We start from the raw sequence: 20,701 nt of genomic DNA on the forward strand, positions 1-20,701 counted from the left end.
TGTGTGTGTGTGTGTGTGTGTGTGTGTGTGTGTGTGTGTGTGTGTGTAGGGTTCTCCTCCCCTTCCTTCCTGCCATCCCTCCTCTTCCATGTTCCTCTTTTGCTTCCTTCCTTCCCCTTTTCACAGACCACCCCCGCTTCCATGTGCCATACTTCAAACAAAATACAAACCCACTGTAGCCAACAGCTTTGAAGCAAGTATAAAGAAGAAAGCACAGAGGAATAGCTCTTAATTACATTGTGGTTCATTTTCAAGATGAAAATATTTGTATATAAATAACATATAATGTATTCTATATAGTATAATATACATATATGATATACACATGTCTGGGGTAATTTTTAAGAAATACTTTGAGACTTTCACCTAAAATTACATTACATTTACATTATGTTTACATCACATGTATTTGGTGCTATTAAACAGAAATGGTAAATCTATGCATTCTGTGTCTTAGATCTGTATGAGCTATAACTGTTCTTTGAATCACATCCATCTTTTAAATTCAGAGATTTCTAGCTACTTGAAAACCCTGGGCTACACCGCAAGAGTCAAAGGCACATTAAATTAAAAGAAAAAGTACTGATTTTTTTTTTTAGTAGATCATCCACTTAGCCCTCTTTCCTTTCACTAAAAGGGGGTAGTTATGCCAATAATTTTTATAAAAACAAAAACAACTGGGGGACTTCAAAGTGTTTTTACCTAGACCTGAGGTATAGGGAGAGGTCTGGAATATATCTGGCCATGATTTGACAAGAAGGTAGATAGGGCAAATGATTTCACTTCAGGTAAAAGAAAATTTAGCCACACTTCCCTCTGAGGGTACCTCATCTATCCTCTGATATCCCAACTGAGAAACCCCCTTAATGTCAACATGTGCCTTTGGCGTCACAGTGGTCTGATCAAGCCTTCAAATCAATATTGTAGGACTTGGCTAATAACGTACTTGCTGGCTGTTCCTGTTCTTTTTCTTTTTAAACAACAGAATGTCAATTACAAAAAAAAAAATAAGTAAAATTGTTAAAGATTGGAATTGTTGAGATGGCACGATTGACACATTGAGGCTATCTATATATGTATCATCTCTCTATATTCCTTATCGCAATTGTTAACTAAGCAATTTTGCGTTTTGTCTTCTTTTAGTTTTTTTTCTCAGCTGATCTGCTTTAATATCTGATTTGACGTATTTGACAAAGATGAATTATCTTAAATTTCTCTAGAGGGTACCCACCTGGGCCTGCTAATTTCTTTTGAATAGAGTTGGTTTTGGTTTGAAGAATAAGAAATCAATCATATATGGTTTTCTGATCTTGGAGTCCTTTGACTGTCTAGGGGTAGGTATTTAATCATAGTGGTAGGCACAAGTAAGGATGCATGTTCCATAAAAATATTAGACACAGAAATGATATTTTCATTTTGGTTGATAAGCTGAAGATTTAAAATTATGAAGGAATAAAGAGTCCCGTGTTGCTCTTAATATCTTATGTGGCTCACTTTGTTTAGGGAGCAAGAGGTACAGGATGCAGTCTTGAGTTAGAGAGATTTAGGGGTTAGTAATTTGGACTTATCTTTCATTACTATTATGACATAAAAATCTGAGGAACAGAGTTTGTAGAAGGTGTGAAGATGTTGTTGATTACGTGACAAATGGGTTCCTTTGAGCACTGGTTGTTGCAGTCACCTTATGGTAATATGGCAGATAATATGATGTGTCAAATCTTCCTTCAGTGAAGAGCTTGTTGCCCCAGCTTCTGAGACTCCTGTCAGCAGATGGCCTTCAAGGGCCCTTGAAGGAGATAGCCTGTGGTGTAGAAAGTGTCTTTGTCCCGTCTCACTCCCCTTTCCAGGGCAGCTGACACCCAGTGGCTGATCCATGTGGGAGAAGGCCTGGCCATCTCAGCCCTACTCCAGATAACTCTGAACATTCCAGCTCTGGAACTCCTTATGGGACTTGCCTTGCAGGTTGACATTTCCCATTTCTGCTTCCTTCCCCATTCTCAGTTGTGGATAGCAAGGCAGTCCTTAATCAGATTTCATGCTCAACTGTATCGCCGAGTGGGCTTCCTTGGGGAAGCCAACCTGTAATAACGTCTGTGTGCACATTCATTTTGCCAGTTTTAATCTTTTCTCTTTTAAAAGGTACTGCCATTTCTCATTATAGGACATTTCTCTGACCCTGTCACCCTTCTGTTCCTCCTTGTTTTATCATTCTTTCCTTTTATTGGATTTACAGTTTCTTTATTCTCTTTTCCATCTATTGATTTCAACATTATATATCTCCTTTCTATTCCTTTAGTAGGTATGTTTTGTTTTTAACATTCAGATTGTGTGTTAGCAGATGAAATTAATTAAAATATCTACTCTTTTCATGAGTAATATAAGGGCCTTACAATGTTATAATTCTGATCATGCCCTGTATTTCATAATATTTTGTAGCACATATTTCCACCACATTTTTTTCACATGCACTGTGTCATTTTATGTAATTAGTTCTTCTTTTGTGGGATTGTTTTCATAGTCCATGTTTATTTGAATTTACCCACATTTTCTGTGCTTACTGTTGTTTCTTGCATCCCTTCTTTCTGGATTCAAAGTCCTCTTACGGAAGTAGTTCTTTGGCAAGTATCTGCAAGTGATAAATATCTCTTCATGTATTTTGTTTGTTTGAAACTGTATTTTATCCTAACACTTGAATAATAGATTATCTGAGAGCAGAATTCAAGGTTGACAATTCTTTTTCTTACCACTTTGAAGATACCGTCTTCCAGCCTCTGTTGTTAATGATGAGAGATTGTTTCTTGGTTGCTTTTAAGATTCCTTTTTGTCTTTGGTGTTCTGCAGTTTCATCATGATGTGCCCAGATGTGGGTTTGTTTTACTTTTTCTCCTTGGGTTTTCTTATTATTTAATCAGACAATTCTTATATTTCTCAGATTATTATAAATTTGTGGCATATCTCATCATGTATCTTGCCTCTATTCTCTCTTTTCTTTCCTCTGGAATTCTTATTACACATATCTTGGACCTTCTTGGTTTATTCCTCATGTCTATTACCTTGGTATTTTTTTTTTTCCACTTAGGAGCTATTTTTAAGAGGCATTTGGGGACTCGTTCAGGACTGTTTTCCAGCCAACCAGTTCTTCACTAGTGCCTTATCTTTTAAGTTGTAACTCCATTGAGCTATGATTTATTGTTTCTTTTCTAGAAGTGCTAATTGATGCTTTTTTATATCCACCTGATTTTTCCCCTAGGGTTTCTATCATTTTATTATGAATTTTGTCCTTATTTTATCTGTTTAATAGTCATAGCTGTACTATTTTGTAGTCTCAAATTGTTCTCTTACTTGAAATTCTTCTGCTGGTTCTTCCAAAACTATAGATCTACTATAAATAGATCTTTTCCTTGTATGGTTTGTTATTGGGATTATGAGTCATTTTCAGTCAGGTTTTTACTTTTGGTTGTTTCCATAGTAGTTTTATTTTTCCCAGTTTTTGAATGTTTTCATGTAGAGTGATACTGTGTTTGTTTCTAGAGAATAGCCCCGGGGTTTTCCTGGTCTAGGGTCAGGTTTTAATTTTTTTAACTTTTTTATTAAAATTTTTTTAGTGTTTATTTTTGAGAGAGAGGGGGAGTGCACCTGTGTGTGAATGGAGGAGGGGCAGAGAGAGAGGGGGACAGAGGATCCTAAGTGGACTCTACACTGACAGCAGAGAGGCTGTTGAGGGGCTCCAACTCATAAACCGTGAGATCATGACCTGAGCGAAAATCAAAGTTGGATGCTTAACTGACTGAGCCACTCAGGCATCCCTAGGGTTAACTTTAAAAAAAAAATTATTGAAGTATAATTGACATATAACATTATATTTTCAGGTGTACAAAATAATGATTTGATATTTGTATGTATTGCAAAATGATTATCATGTTAAGTCTAGTTAACATCCATAGCATCAGCTTTTATGTTAATTTCCTGGCTTGAGATTCCTGTGCCATGCAGGTAATGTAAATTCAAACTGTGTATGTGTGGGTTTAGGGATTTAATCCAAAAATACTTTTTTCCCTTCTATCCAGAGTCCCAGAAAGAGACAGATTTTCTTCGTACTTCCCAGGCCAGGCTTCTAGTCCTCAAACTAAGGACTCAATGTCTTTAGAGTTCTTTATGCAAAGGTCTCGCTCCAGTTACTTTCCTCTCATGGGCCCCAAACCAAGTTACCTGTCCTTAGACACATATGAAATCTCTAGCCTCTTGGCATTAATGCCTGTGTCTAAGTTCTGTATCAGTTTGGGTTGCTGTAGTGCCACCTCACTATTCTGCTATTTGTTTCTGTTCTGATATCTAAAGAATACCTTTTTTTTTTTTTTTTTTTGTCTCTTCAAGTCTAACTATTTAACCTATTTAAGTTATCCTGGTCTTTTAAAAAATCTAAGTATCTATGTTTGTAGCAGAAAGGAAATTGGTCTCCATTAACGCAACCAGCCATGCTAGTGGAATAAGACATCTGTTTGTGACTGTATCCACTTTGAGAATGGACTCTTCAACTCTTTTCTTTTTTCCCCACGATCTATTGACACTATTTTTAAAAACTTAATTATACTACTTCCTTCCTTCCTTCCTTCCTTCCTTCCTTCCTACATTAACATTTGTGTTGAGCCCAAGGAAGAGGTCTTTTTTTAATGCTTATTTATTCAGTTTGAAAGAGACAGGGGGAGGGACATAGGGAGAGGGAGAGAGAGAGAGAATCCCAAGCAGGCTCTGCACTGTCAGTGCAGAGCCTAATACAGGACTTAATCCATGAATGTTGTCATCATGACTTGAGCCAACATCAAGAGTAGGATGCTTAGCTGACTGAGCCAGCCAGATGCCCCCCTGTCCAAAAAAGATGTCTTACAGATTGTCCCACAATCTGGATTTGCCTACCAGTTTACATACTTGATTAGATTCAGGTTAAAGGTTTTTGTTAAGAATATTCCTACTTGGGTGCTGTGTTCTTCCTGTTGCATCACCTGTTTGTCCCATTACTAAGATTACTTGAAAGGAGATATCTACTAGATTTCTCCTGTTTTGTTTTTCTTACTTTGAGACTACATGAAAAACCTGCTTCTCTGCAACTTCCACCCTGTTTTTAAAATTTAATTTTAAATTTGGAGGTAGTTATAGATTTACATGTAGTTGTAGGAAATAATATAGGGAGATCCTGTGTGTCCTTCACTAGGTTTTTCCCAGTAGTAGCATTTTGAAAAACTATGATATAATAACACAACCAAGAAATTGGCATTCATGGAATCTACAGATCTTACTCAGATTTCACCAGTGTTATACTTGTGTGTGTGTGTGTGTGTGTGTGTGTGTGTGTGTGTTCTATGCAGTTTTATCATGTGTGGAGGTTCATGAATCCACCACCACAGTCAAGACACAGAACATTTTCATCACCACCAAATCCTTTATGCTGCCCTTTTTAGAACTATGCCTGTAGGGCACCTGGGTGGCTCAGTTGGTTAAGTGTTGATCTCTTGATTTTGGCTCAGGTCATGATCCCAGGGTTCGTGAGTTTGAGCTCTGCCCTGGGCTTTGTGCTGACAGTGCAGAGCCTGCTTGGGATTCTCTCTTTCCCCTCTCTCTCTGCCTTGACCTTGCTTGTATTCCCTCACAAAATAAATAAATAAACTTAAAAAAACTTAAAAAAAAAAAAAAGAATTACACATGCCTCCCTCTCACTCCCTGGCCCCATTTCTAACCCCTATCAACCACCAATCTGTTCTCCATCTCTATAATTTTATCATTTCAAAAATGGTACATAAATGGAATCATAGATAATATGGCCTTAAAGATTGTTTCTTTTCTCACTACAATTCCCCAGAGATTCATCTGAGTTGTTGTGTTATGAATAATTCATTTCTTTTTATTGCTGAGCAATATTCTATGCTATGGATATACCACAGCTGTTTATTCGTTCATCCACGGAAGGACATTTGCACTGTTTGCAGTTTGGGGCTATTATGACTAAAGCCGCTATGAATGTTTGTGTATGGGTTCTGTGTGAATGTAAGTTTTCATTTCTCTGGGATAAATGCCCAAGGGTGTGAATGTTGAGCCTTATGATACTTGTATGTTCATTTTGATAAGAAATTGCCAAACTATTTTCCAGAGTGGATGTACTGTTTTACCTTCCTACCAGCAATGTATGAGTGATCCAGTTTCCGGCATTGTGTTAGAGTTTGTATGCCATTTTATTATGTTTTCTATTTGTTTCTTCTGCTTCTTATTCCTTTATTTCTCTTTTCTTGCCTTCCTGTGGTTACTTGAACTTTTTATAGGAATCTAATTTATTTATAATGTTTTTGAATGTATCTCTGTATAGTTTTCCCACTGGTGGCATTGGCTATTCCTATATATATATTTATGTCTCTTTACTCACTCTTCTTTTTATTTTTCAACTTTTTTTTTTTTTTTTTTTGGGACAGAGAGAGACAGAGCATGAACGGGGGAGGGGCAGAGAGAGAGGGAGACACAGAATCGGAAACAGGCTCCAGGCTCCAAGCCATCAGCCCAGAGCCCGACGCGGGGCACGAACCCACGGACCGCGAGGGCGTGACCTGGCTGAAGTCGGACGCTTAACCGACTGCGCCACCCAGGCGCCCCTCACTCTTCTTTTTAAATGCTGTTGTTTTGAATATAAGGTAGTGTTATATGTTTTGTTTCAGTCATTGAATATGGAATAATTTAGACAACTCATACTAGGGAAGAATTTGTGGTTGACAGTTCTTTTCTTTCAGCCCTTGAAAAATGTTCCCCTCCTTTAGGCCTCTCTGGTTTCTGATAAGAAAATCATTGTCATTTGGATTGATGCCCCACTAAAGGCAATAAGCTATTTTTCTCTGGCTGGTTTTATGATTTTTTCTTTATGTTTAGTTTTTAGAAGTTTAGTTGTGATGTGTCTTGGCATGGATTTCTTTGGGTTTGTTCTGTTCAGGATTTGATCAGCCTCTTAAATTGATCTGCTTTTTTCTTTCACCAAATTTGGGAAGTTTTCTAGCACCCCCCACCCCCAATATTCTTTCAGTCCCAATGTCTTTCTCATTTCCTTGTCGTCCTCTAGGAATGCTGTAGCTTTTCTTATTGTCCCATAGGGCTCTGAGCCCCTGTTCATCTATCTTTCTCCTCCTCCTCCTCTTCCTTCTTCTCCTCCTTCTCCACCTTCTCCTCCTTCTCCCTTTCCTCCCTCTCCTCCCCCTCTTCCCTCTTCTCCCCCTCCTCCTCCCTCCTCTTCCCCTTTCCCCTTTCGCTTCTCTTTTTCCTTTCTCTCTGTTCTTCAGATTGGATAAATTCTATTGAGCTGTTCTCGAGTTCACTGATTCTATCCTCTGTCACCTCTACCATTGAGCCAGTGAATGTCTTATTTTGGTTATTGTATTTTTGTTCTACAATGGCCAGTTCTTCTAAGAACTCATAACACTTTTGCTGAAATTTTCTGTTTTCTTTTTCATTTATTTCCAGAGGATCTGAATTTATGTCTTGGAGTATTTTTATAATTGATAGTTTAAAATTCTTACCAGATACTTATAACAGCTGATTCACTTTAGTGTTAGTGCCAGTTGATTGACTTTTCTCATTCAAGTTATGATTATATCCTGGACATTTTGGCTACCATATTAGGAAGCTTGGGTCTTATTTAAATTTTACATTTTAATAGTCACCCTGTTTAGATTTAGCACACAGGTCCTGGATTACTTTTGTGGGCTGTGGTTTCAATGACCATTTGCTTTCTAGGGGCTTTGTTGGCTGTTTTAGTCTGTTTGATTTGTCAGGTGCTTCTGGGCTCCTACTGAACCCTGCTAATACCACTAGAGGGTGGTGGAAGGAACCTCCCAGGCCAGGCCTGCTGGTGGTGCCTCTAGGTAAAGGAAGGGATTTTTCGGCCTGGAGGGATAAAAAACACACTTGTGTCTGGAGCTTGTTGCCGCGGGATTCCCCCTGCCAGTGCTGTGAGGCCATCTGGTGCTGTTGGCTGGACCCCGGTTACATACAAGGGAGGAAAGAGCCCACCTATATATCATCCACTGCCAGGTTGGGTTTGGGAGACTTCGGGCCCGAGTAACCTGCTGTGGGGTCGTGAGTCCTAAGGCATCCTACTGCTCTGCTGTTCCGTGGCCCCGGGGGGTCACTAACCAGCCCACCTCCTCTTTTCACTGTTTTGAGTCCTTCTTTGATTGCTTTTTGTGTTATTTTTCAGTGTTTATAGTTGTGCTAAGGGGGAAGAGGCCAGGAGAAGTAGGTACCTGCCATCTTGTGTGGATCAGGCGTATATGCCTTTTAAAAACCGGGTTGACTCATCAGCCATGTTATCTGCTAATATAGTTGAAAATACTCATTTGACTGTGTTTTCCTGTAATATGTATTTGTGAGGGAGACATAGTCTAAGCCTCCCCTTAAATTCTCTTAAATTAAAGTCACATTAGGTTAATTAATGTTACTGTAATAGGATAATTAAATGTTAACTCAATGCTGTTAGTGGGATCTAAGACAAAAATCTATATATGTGATATTTTCTGTATTGAACATTTTCTCCAAGTTGTTTTATCGCATTTGAAAAAAAAATAGCACCTTTTATCTCTTGCCATCTCTGAGAAATACTAAAAAGATCCTTTATCAGGTGGATGCTTTAAACCGTAGAGAAAATAAATGACATTATTTGCACAAGCAACTGGGTGATATTTAGAGTGGATTAAGGACAAGATACCAGGATTCTGTCTTTGGCTGTCCTGCTTTATGCCACAGTGCTGACTCATAGAATACTGTCATTTTCAGAACTGAAAGTGAACTTAGAGATAACCTATTCCAACCATATTATTTTATATTTAAGAAAACCAATACCTTCAAAAGCCATAAGGGAACCTATGTTCCTTCAATTCCATAATGGCGGGGCTTATTTATTCTGAATTCTTAGCCTTTCCTAATTTTGTTTTCTTTAAGAAATTTGAATCACTTTCTTTTTAGAAGACTTAAGAAGAAAATTAAAATTATATATTGAAATATGATTTCTCATTCCCTTTTCTAATAAGGATAAAGATCTCTCAAATAAGTTGTGATGGCATGATGATACTCTCTTTAAAAAATAGGCATGTTTGAAAATGTGATGAACATACGGACCAACTATCCAGAAAAATGAACACAAACTCAAAAATTTGCATGCAATATTGAAGGTTTGTGAACTCCTATGGAAGACACTAGATACTATGTTTTTTGTCTTGTTTGTACCATGTGATATCTGTGGATGGTCTTTGCTGGGGAAAATGACATAGGGATAATGCCTTATATTATAGTCAGACTCACCCTTAAAAGCTTGTGTATCCTAGCAGTTGTCCTAGGCACAGTGCTGAGGAATTTGTTTTCCTGCAGGTTCTAGAGAGCCAGTAGGTGAGAAGGATATAACAGGACCAGCAGGTGTTAAAACAGACAGTGGGAAATACAGTTAACCCAGCCCACAATACTTGCCTTCTCCTCCCTGCTACACGTACATACACTTACCTCAAGGTTTCTGGGAGAGATCCGTCCTCTGCTCCTGTCTGCTGTCACCCTCTTACTGTATGGACAAACATTGCCCTTTGGAGATATTTCTCCTTTTCTCTACTAAGTCTGCTCTAGTGGTCATGTATACTAAATTTCACCCACATCAAATCTTAGGGATTGAAAGAAGAAAGCTTATAGTGCCATTTGATGTATTTATGGGGGACTTTTTGGGGGTGAGAAGAAAACCACATCCATGTTTTTCTTACAGAATGGATCAAAATAATTTAAGAGCATAGAATGAGAAATGTCTCTGCATTCAGTGAGCGAGTAAGGCCAGCATTTGTTAAATTGTTAAGCTGAAATTATTTTTAAGGAAACTGTTTATGTGTATACTTAAAAGAAGCTCCTATATACTTCTCTGTGACTAGTGCAACTACCTAGATAAGAAATAAGATTCTGAAATGATTTGAAGTGTCATGATGTATAACTAGAGTGAAAAATTTCAGTGCATAAAAATGGGGAGATGGTACAAAAAGAAATAATACGACAGTTTTTATTTTTTTGTGCTTTTATATATTTTAAAAATTTGAAAGGAATTTTGTTTTCAGGGTTGCTCTTTACTAATTGAATAATTGAAGACTGAGAACCCCAAGTCCTAATTTCCGTTTCTGCTATGCCACCAAGTGGGTAGATGACATCCCCTGTGTGAGCCTTACGGTATAAAATAAGCCATCGAATAATCTCTAAGAGTCTTTGTAGCATTATGATTTAGTGAAACTTTAGTAGTTATTATTTGACACATTAGGGGAATTTTTTGATAGGCCTATGTAATTAAGTATTAGTCATAAGAAAGCTTTCCAGGGAACTAATTTTTAAGTTTGAAATTATTATAATACCTTGATATGATCAGAAATTTGTATTAGGGAGGTCATGGTTGGGTTAGGGCTACCTAACTATATGGGTACACTGCAGCACAATTTGGGGGAATAAACACTTTAATGCTGATAGTAACAATGGCAGTAGTGATGATGCCAGTGTGGATGACGTTAGATTTAGTTGGTCTAGAGGTGCAGTGATACTGTGGTTTGCTCCTTCAGCATCACTTACCCCTTTCTCTTTTCTCTTCCTATGCTATACAAGTTGGAAGGCAAATCATTCAACTTGTCAGCCTCCCTTGAAGCTAGGAGTGGCCCATATTACAAAGATTAGATGGAGATTTCTGGGGAATGCTTCCCTTCTTGGGAAAGCTGCTCAAGGGGAAGGTTCTTGCCCTTGACCCTTATCCCTTCTTTCTTGGAAGAGCATGGATGCTCTGAGGTGAGCACCCTCTTACAAATATGAGGAATTAAACCAGACACTTAGGATGATGAAGCAGAAAAATAGATGTAGCTTGGATCCTTGGTGATATGTTAGAGTAGATCTATCAGGTCCGCACTGCCTACCTCCAGCCTTATTATTCAATGAGAAAAAATAAAACCTTCGTGTCTTCTAATATTTATTAGGTTTTCTGTTACTCTGAGCCAAACACATTCCCAACTGAATATGTAATTATTATGACTTTGCATTTTGCATTTTTTGAAGGATAAAATTAGTGTTTATAGCTCTTTGTAATTACTAATGTCGGACTGCAACATTTAAGCTAGTTTGTACAAATATTCTCATTCCAAGGAAGCTTGGGTGTGAAAATTTTGGATAATTCGTAAAATTTTATTTTATTGTTCATAGCACGAAGAATAGCATAGGACTCTGTCTCTTGTATGCTTAGAGAATATTTCAAATTTTATTCAATGGGTGAAGTTTATATCAGAAAAACTATTTCTGTGAGTCACACCTCCCACTTTGCTGTAATCTTTGGTAAGATGGGGATACAGCTGAAGAATACCAATGAGTCTTGAAAAAATGTTTTCCTCATTTGGTTTATAGACGAAAATGTGTAGCAGAGTGGGTTGCCTGCTTTACTGTTTAGTCTAAGGTTGTTTCTAGCAGATTCCTTCTGACCTCACACTTTCACATGACTGAAAAATACCTTAAAAGAAGGACTTTAAAGATTAAAGGAGAATGGCCATTTGCAGTATGTGGAAGTAGAAAATGGAGGATTTTTTTTTTTTTTTGGTCTGACATAACATTTGCACACTGTCCGTTTGGATTTACCTGCTTTGAGTGCAGAGAATTAATTTTTGCATATAAGCCATATAATGAGAGAAAAAGGAGGATCCAGTTAGAATATATTTGTGTTGTTTTTTTCAGTTAGAATTGCATTCATTTGAGAGCAACTGAAAATTTGACATGTAATAGTACAAGTAAGGAGTTTTTGTTGTTGTTTGTTTTGTGTAGATGTTTTTTTTTTTGTTTTTTGTTTTTTGTTTGTTTTACATGAAATAAGATATCTGGAAGGAGACAGTCTAAGACTGGGGCAACTGTACAAGAGGGTTATCAAGGGTTTTGGCTCCTTTTTGCTTTTAGCTCTACTATCAATAGTGTATAGCTTTCCTTTTCTTGGTGGAAAGCCAGTTAGTGAACATCCAGGAACAGCATCTGGATCGTAGGCAGGAAGAAGGGGCTAGAAAAAAGGCAAGGCATACACCAGCTATCAGTCCTTTTTTATAAGGAAAGTGATAGCTCCCAGGAAGATGCATCTGGTAGACTTCTACTAATATCTTATTGGCCAGAACTGTGTCAATGCCACCCCCCTCACCCCGCCAACTATAGGGAAGTCTAAGAAATAGAGGTGGGCTTTTTTCATAAAAAAAGAAAAAAATACAAAAAATAAAAACAAAAATAAACAAAAAAAGAAGGTAATGTACAAGTTTCTGAATGTATAAAGGCATGCTCTATTTTGGGAGATCACAATTTGCTTCATGACTCAAGGTGTGGAAATGGTTGTGTATGGATTGATTTAGAAAATGGTTACCAGTACTGATTAAAAAAAGGAGAAAAATACAACTAAAAGGAAGAAACACAATTTCAAAGGTTTTTCGGTGATGAAAATCCACATTTGTATTTCAAAATAATGTAGTTTTAAAAATGATGTGAATTCCTCCTTTTCCTCTGGCTTAATGAATATCATTTACTCAGTAAAAAAATCTTTATATGTTCCACATGTTAAGAATAAATGTACGTTAAATCTTGCTAAAAAGAAATAAGAGAAACTTGGTACCTCTCTCCAAACATCAGGATTCTATTATAGTAAGGAAGACGGGGAGAATGGATGTTGGGTAGGCAACCAACATTGTCATTACATGAAGAATATTTCTCGGCTTTAAAAGTTCTGTTTGTAGTATTATATCATAATAAGTACAATCATATAATAATATCATAAGTACAATCTGGAAATCTATTGAATTGTAACAGTTTAAAAGCAGTTATTAATTATTATTTGCCTCACATATCTAGGAGGTACAGTCATTTAAAGTTTTGTATCAGTTGCCACTTTGTGTCAAGATAGCTGACTGACATGTAAAACTCAAAGTATATCTTTTCTTTTTTAAAGTTTATTTATTTTTGAGAGAAAGAAAGACAAAGCATGAGTGGGGGAGGGGCAGAGAAAGAGGGAGACATAGGATCTGAAGTAGGCTCCAGGCTGAGCTGTCAGCACAAAGCCCAATGTGGAGATCACAAACCGGGAGATCATGACCTGAGCTGAAGTTGGACGCTTAACCGACTGAGCCACCCAGGTATCCTAAATTCAAAGTATATCTTAATGGTCATTGGTATTAAGCTAACCATGGGCAAAAAGTTTTAATTTTTTTCTATAATGAATAATGACATCTATAAGTATGAAATTCTAAGAAATTAGTGACAATATTATATACTACTGCAGTCATTCATGAAATACTATGGTTTATTTTTTGTTTAAATTTGCATTTATATATTTTGGGGGTTTTTTGTCCGAAAAATTTTAATGACATAAATGAATAATACCAAGAGCAGATATTTATCTTAAAAAGGACAAAATTGCCGAATTCCAGAAATTCTGCTTTGTTGTTCTTATTCGGATATTGACAGAAATATCCTGTAATTGAAGGTTTATTCTCCAGTTGGTGTAGGCACTCTACTTAGAAGCTGTTTATCCACATCAAGAAGGATAATGGATCTTTTCTGTTAAATTTTTTCCATTAAAATAAGGTGAGACAACTGTTCTCACCACATTTCAGAGGGATAGTACAAAGATAAATGAAATAATGGATGTGAAGTGCATTTTTTTTTTGCTCTGAAAGAAGGTGTTATATAAATTCTATAAATAGTATTGTTAATGTGTAAATAAGATGATGGGTGAGCATTTCCAAAAGTGAGTATCATAACTAGGCATTTTTAATATGATCCTCAATGTCAGTTTTTTCCAAAGGAGAGAAATACAGCAACACATTCTTATGTTCTTGCATTAAAATATCAAAGGTAAACTTCAATGTGAGGAGAGAATGTATAGAGTTTCAAAGAGAGGCGATTTATTGAGTAATGCAATACAATCATAGATTTTACATGAATACAAAAAGTCCTTTGGGTCTCTTAAGTGTTAGGGAAATGAGAAAGCTCTGATTAAAATGTGAGCTCTGATTAAAACCTAGAATTGAGCTTCCAATGGCTATATCTTGAAAATAATGAGGTTCTGCTTGACTCATATAAATCTTCCAAAAAGAATTTTGTGATGTCTTCAGTAAAGGTTTTTTGTTATCCCTTTGGCCACAGGTTTTTATTCCTTTAAAGATAATATGAGACAGAAAGTTGTTCCTTATTTTCACTGACATGCTTTCTATGTGCTAGTCACCATAAAAGCGAATCGCATTATATGGTGATAAGAACCCTTAACTTTGAGCCAGGGGGCAAGGTTTATGTCTCAGGTTTGCCACTAATTTATCTGTATAACTGGCAGAGTTATTCAGTTGCTTTGTGCAAAACAACATCCTTGGAGCTATTTCTTTCTCCTCTTCAGGCATTCTAGATTTATGGTGCTTAAGTTGGCCAGTTGAGGTTATGGGGAAAAGTCACATCTCTGTGGAAAGAGTCCTGCCTTTCCTTCACATCAGTCCTATGGTGATGGGTGTTCAGTCATGAATCTGGCATATGAAAGCTGGTCTGGAAGTGGGTACAAAGAGGGAAGCTTTGTTTCTTTTTGCACCTTATTCTCTTGGGTGATTTGTTGAAAATAAGGCTTAGGTGTGAGCTCACTGGTGGTTTATGCTGAGACAGTAGCTAAAATGGAACTGAGTTGACCAGTTAGGGAAAGCATACCATACTTTGTAAATCTGATTATCAGATTTCTCTCCCTTCAAGTCTTTTGAAAGTCTTAGTGTCTTAGCTGTCTTCTGAAAACAAAGAGGAAGGTCAAATTTCAGCAAGAACTGTAGGTGGGAAGAGTTCCCTCTAGCCCAAACCTGTGCTGTAGTAATAATGAGAACAATTACTGGAGAGTAGGAAATTCCTTAGAGATATGATGCAGATCATGGTGGGGACTGAGGAGATGTGGCTTCCAAGTACTGCTAGAGGTCCAGCTGCCATTTTTGAGATGGAGGCTCTTCCTCACTGCACACCTTAAAAGCTTGGGGTTTACTTTTGTTGAAGAAGATGGCAGGTTCCTAGAAGACTTGCAGTTTCCTTATCTGGAAAGCGAGGAGATCAGACTAAGTCATAGTTTCACAGCCATTTTTATTTTCTCCCCTCTGACTCCTTTGTTTTGAAATATTTTGTCTACCAAACTATTTCTATAATGATGTCTTTTTGAGGTAACCAGAAACATATAAGACAGCCAATTAGAGCTTCCAACTAAATGTGAGATAACAAGTGTTAACCATTCTGAGAAGTTACAATTTAGCCCAAAGCAAACAAATTTGATATTTTTGTCCATTCAAGAATGCAACACATGTTGACAAATTTATCAAACTGCAAATTTACAGTTTGATATGTCATTTAAAAGCAGTGGTCGTCTGTTGTGCCCTTCCTCATCTCTGGTTCCTACTTTCTAGAGGCATTACTTTGAAATAGTTCACTGTTTCTTCATGTTTGCCTCCATTTTGTGAAAACAAGATGCCTATGCTGCTATTTCTTGCTTTCTAGTTTGATTCTTTGCATAATTGTTTCCTGCTATGCATTTTGACAGACACATGCATATGCGCGCCTGCGCGCGCACGCGCGCGCGCACGCGCACACACACACACACACACACACTCACCTACTTTGCTTCCTCAGTTTATTTTCAAATTGCTGAGACAGTAACTATCACTCACAGCTGAATCCTTTGGCATCCTATGATTATATTTCCTTATGAATGTTTTTATTTTCTTCCTGTTTCATAACTGTTTCAATTATTTTATTTTTCAGAGTTTTTAAAGTGTCTGTCACTATTTCACCCTCAAACACTGCATCTAAATTGTAAATATTTTCTAAATATATTTAATCAGACAGCCTATACATCTCATCCTTTTACTAGCCGCATGCAGCCTCAAGCTGTGCATACATTTGCTCACTGTTGTAATTTTGGAATCTTCCTTTCCCATTTAAATTAGGGTCACGGTAGGCTGAGGTAACAAGTGGCCCCCAAGGCTGTAACCTTTCAAACACAACAGAAGTATATGTCTCCTTCGTGTCAGACTACTGAGCTGTTCTGGGTGAGCTGGGGTGGGTGTTGGTGGGAGTTTTGACCTGCTGTTTTGGGTGAGTGGGTTAGGGTGCTGCTCTGCTTCCTGAAGTCACTCATACACCCTGGTTAGACGCAGTACTGTTTTCAGTACATGAGTTCCAAAGTTATCATGGTCCACTACATTCAGTCAGAGCACAGAGGGAGCGCTGGGCACGGCTTACATCCCTCCACTTACATATCTTAGTTGAGAACTCTGTCTTGTGGCCAAACCTAGTGGCAGGAGAGGCTGAAATCATGCTTTTCCTGTGTGTCCAGAGAAGTGGGCTTTGGTGGGCAGTTAATCGTATCTGCGGTGCCATCATTCTGCAGATTTTTTTTTTTTTTTACCTCTTTCCTATGTTGGATCCCTTGTTTCCTGATTTCTATAGCTCTTGCTCTTTCTTGATTTAGTCTTTTGTTTTGATGGGTGGAGCACGTCCTCCAATATCTTCCTAAGGTAGAGTGTGTTGAAGGTAAAAACTTTGAGATGTTTTATATCTGAGAAAGTTTTTATTCTGTTTTACACCTGGTAGATAGTTTTTCTGGATGTAGAATTCTTGTTGGTAGTCATTAGCCTTCAGCATTTTAATGGCATGTTTCATTGTTTTGCTATAGTTTTAGCCATTGAGAAGTCTGCTGCTATTCTGATCTTTATCCTTCAAATGTGATTTTTTTTCTTTTCTTTTTTTTTTTTTAATTTTTTTTTCAATGTTTTTTACTTATTTTTGGGACAGAGAGAGACAGAGCATGAACAGGGGAGGGGCAGAGAGAGAGGGAGACACAGAATCGGAAACCAAATCCGAGCCATCAGCCCAGAGCCTGACGCAGGGCTCGAACTCACGGACGGCGAGATCGTGACCTGGCTGAAGTCGGACGCTTAACCGACTGCGCCACCCAGGCGCCCCAGTGATTTTTTTTTTTTCTAATTTGAAGGTTTTAGCATCATCTTATTATCCTGGGAACTTTAAAATTTCAAGATGATGTGCCATGGTGTACGTTATATCTAATTAATTGTGTGTGGGAACTCAATGGATTTTTCTTTCTGGGCACTTTCTAGAAATTATTCTTGTATTATTAATTTTATGAATTTTTTAAAAAAAATTTCATGTTTATTTATTTTTGAGAGAGACAGAGAGAAAGTGAGCTGGGGAGGGGCAAAGAGAGAGAGGGAGACACAGAATCCGAAGCAGTCTCCTGGCTCTGAGCTGTAAGCACAGAGCCTGACATGGGGCATTCTGTGAATGCATAAAAAAGAATACCTACTGGGCGCCTGGGTGGCTCAGGCAGTTAAGTGTCTGACTTCAGCTCAGATCATGATTTTTGCAGTTCACGAGTTCGAGCCCTGTGTGTAGCTCTGTGCTGACAGCTCAGAGCCTGGAGCCTGCTTCCGATTCTGTGTCTCCCTCTCTCTTTGCCCCTCCCACATTCACACTCTGTCTCTGTCTCTCAAAAATCAATAAAATTTTTAAAAAAGTAAGAAAAGAATATGCACTAAAATAAATTGGGTAAGTTATTCAGAAAACTTACTCATCTCTTCTGAATCCCTTTTGAACTCCAAGTCATTACCGTCTGTATTCATCCACTTTGTGTACCAGCAATAGTGCCGACCCTGAAAAGATGCTTAGCAATCATGTAGAGTGAGCCTGCTTTGTGCTTCCTGCTAGAGGAAGGTTAACATTGCTGGATTCTCCATTGTTCTTATCGCTTCCTCACAAGCATATGATTTCTAGATGTTACAACAGTTTTCCATTATTGTTTCTTGGGTTTTCTTCCAACCAAACCAGTACTCATTCTGCAAGTTTTCATGAATGTTCAGGTCACGACAACGACTGCCTCACTGAGAACAAGGCTAGGATATTATCAGTTGTAAGATGTATCTGACTTCAGAGCTATAAGAGTGTGGAAATGTACATGGCATTTAGATATGGAACCATCTGAATCAATCCTGTAAAAATTTCTTATCTTTTTAAATCCAGTTTTCACATCTTACATATTGTTATACAATTTATTTTAGTACAGATAGAGAGATACAGTCTGGCTCTTCTCCTGTGTGCCTAATTGTAAAGTAAGGAAGGACTGGAATTTTCTCAACAGGAAATGGTAAGAATCCCTGGAGATCTTTTACCTCTAACAGTAGCACATGTGCCAGAAGACTCACCTGAACTGGGTGGTGATCAAAACATAAGAAGTACCACGTTTATGCTCAGGCACCCTTTTGCAGGTGCATCAGGGAACCATGCCTAAAAGCAGTGGGAAATATTTTTCCATCGGTCCCTTTGTATAGATTCACAATCATATTGTAAGTGCTATTCTATAACTGAATATATTTGGCCAAAATTGAGGACTATAGGTTTCTAGTATCTTTATGAATGGCTGCATTCATAATAAATAACACTGTACTATATTTAATCCTTTCTCCAATGTTGAACATTAAATTGCTTCCATTTTGATTCTTGCATTTAAACAATGCTTTAATAAACATCTAAATATAAATGTCTGTAATTTGTTGAGTTAGGGAATATACACATTTTGAAGGCTTTATGCCATCAAATTGCCTTTCAGAAAGGTTATACCCCAATTTACACTTCCACAACTATGTATCAGAGTGATCATTTCCTCACATCCCTCTGATTCTGGGTTTTGTCGGTCTTTTGTGAATGTGAGGAGGGGAAAATGATTTCTTTGTTGTTTTTGATTTGTTTTCTTTGATTACTAGGGAGCCTGAAGAACATTTTAATGTGGTGTGGTTTCCTGTGAGACAGAAAGAAGCTGCCCAAGTAGGGTGAGTGTGAGAAGGGCAGCTGGGCAGTTTTTTGATTGACATCAGTAGAAGGTTTCTGGCAGGGAATGAGTAGTTACTGCTCTCGATTCTCAGAAGGTCTAGATAACTCTGTCTTCAACTCTTTGACCTTCACAGAGATCCTTTTCATTGCCTTCCATAAGTGTCTGGATGCCTTCCAGGTAGTACAGTTTTGGTACTTTGATCATGGTGTCTGTGCGCATCCAGCCCTCCAGACTGTATGATCCTCATCTGGGATCCCAAGTCCTGGGTGGCCTTGGGCCAATAAATAGGGCAGGTGTAAGTGTGGGCTTTGAGTCCATGGAGGGCAAAGAGAGGGTTCATCAAGGAGGCGGAAGAACACAAACATTTGAAGGCAAACAGAATACGGTAAAGTGAGGCAATGGTTGAATTCTGGACAATTGTCTACATAGTAGAGGAGGGGAGGACATGTTTGCAAAGTGGGCTGAGGACACGCTGTGAACTTTGAGTGTGTCTGGAATGCGAGTTTAAGGAGGATATCCTTTATCTTAAGGGCAGTGGAGGACCTCTTGACATTTTTGGAGTACCGGTATGGGGAGACCTGACCAATGTCATATTTTAGGAAAGGGAATAGCATTGAATGACATTGGAAATGTATGCAAGCAATATACAAGTTTGTATTTCTGGTGTGTATAACGTGTCCTGTAGTTGATATTAGCGAGAACCTTTTTAGTTGTGGCTGATTTGTGTTTAAAAGGACACAGAACCAGGTGAATGCTTCCAGTATTCTGTTGTTACTCGCTTTTTCCTGGAAAGGGAAGGAGGAAGTAGCTCAATTTTGGACAGGTCAGGCCATTGGAAAGTGTATGGGTTATAACAGAAAGTAAAATTGTTTTCGAACATGTTGTGTGGTATGTGGGTAGATATTTGGCATATAAAAATGGAAAATGAATTCAGAAACTGCATCAAAGACACCCTGTAGACTTGCCATAAGATAATCAACTTTGCCAAATGGCAGCAAATGTGTAATTTCAAATGGAAAATGCACTCATTAAGCCCTTTAGACTAGCTAAGTTGTATGTGTTATATTTTTATTTAATTTCTATATGGACATGTCTTTCATGCTTGAAATATTGGAGTAAATGATACCTAAACACTGCCTTCATTTGATTGTGAAATAATCTTAAGCACATAGTACAAGATATTTTAAAAAGGCCTTAACATTAATACCTTGGAATTGGATGGTTTATAGTTATTTTCTTATTTTCATTGAAATTTAAACTGTTTTCTGAAATAGCATTCTTATATTTTTAGATAATCTGCCTTGGCTTGGTAGTCAATAACTGAATAAGTAATTTCATTTCAGGTGTTACTACTGCCTGGCAGACATTTTCAGGGATGGTCATAAACCCCATTAGTGATCATTTTTTAGAGGCAGAATGGCAAATATCTCCTAATACATCATGCCTTGCGCTTAGCTCATTTATGAATAGTTACCCCTGTGGATCTTTTTGGAGCTCAGAAAATGCAGTTAAATTTGTCATTGAAGAATTCAATTTTTATTCTTCCAGTAACTGCAGCCAAGAGCTGTACTCTCTTTCAGCCTCGATAAGTCATAGTGACATTCCTAGGCCCAAAGAAGGATGCTTGTTGAAAGCTGGTGGGTGGTGAGAGAGAGATGCATATATAACTTCCCTTTCAGATACAGTTAGAGGGCTGCTCCAAGGTGGAGTGTTTATAAATTACGGAGTATTCCCATCCTCCTCAGTCTGGATTTTCTGCTGTAACAAAGGCAATTTTTACTATTTATTTCAACCCTGGCA

General features: G+C 37.8%; 1 protein-coding gene across 2 annotated transcripts in view; it reads left to right on the top strand.

Moving 5' to 3' along the window:
* PDE4B (phosphodiesterase 4B) overlaps positions 1–20,701 on the top strand; it is a 543,304-nt gene that overhangs the window by 1,312 nt on the left and 521,291 nt on the right. The window lies entirely within an intron of this gene.

The sequence above is a fragment of the Herpailurus yagouaroundi genome, unplaced genomic scaffold (assembly GCF_014898765.1).
Source record: "Herpailurus yagouaroundi ecotype Mexico unplaced genomic scaffold, PumYag 77, whole genome shotgun sequence".
Taxonomy (NCBI): Eukaryota; Metazoa; Chordata; class Mammalia; order Carnivora; family Felidae; genus Herpailurus; species Herpailurus yagouaroundi.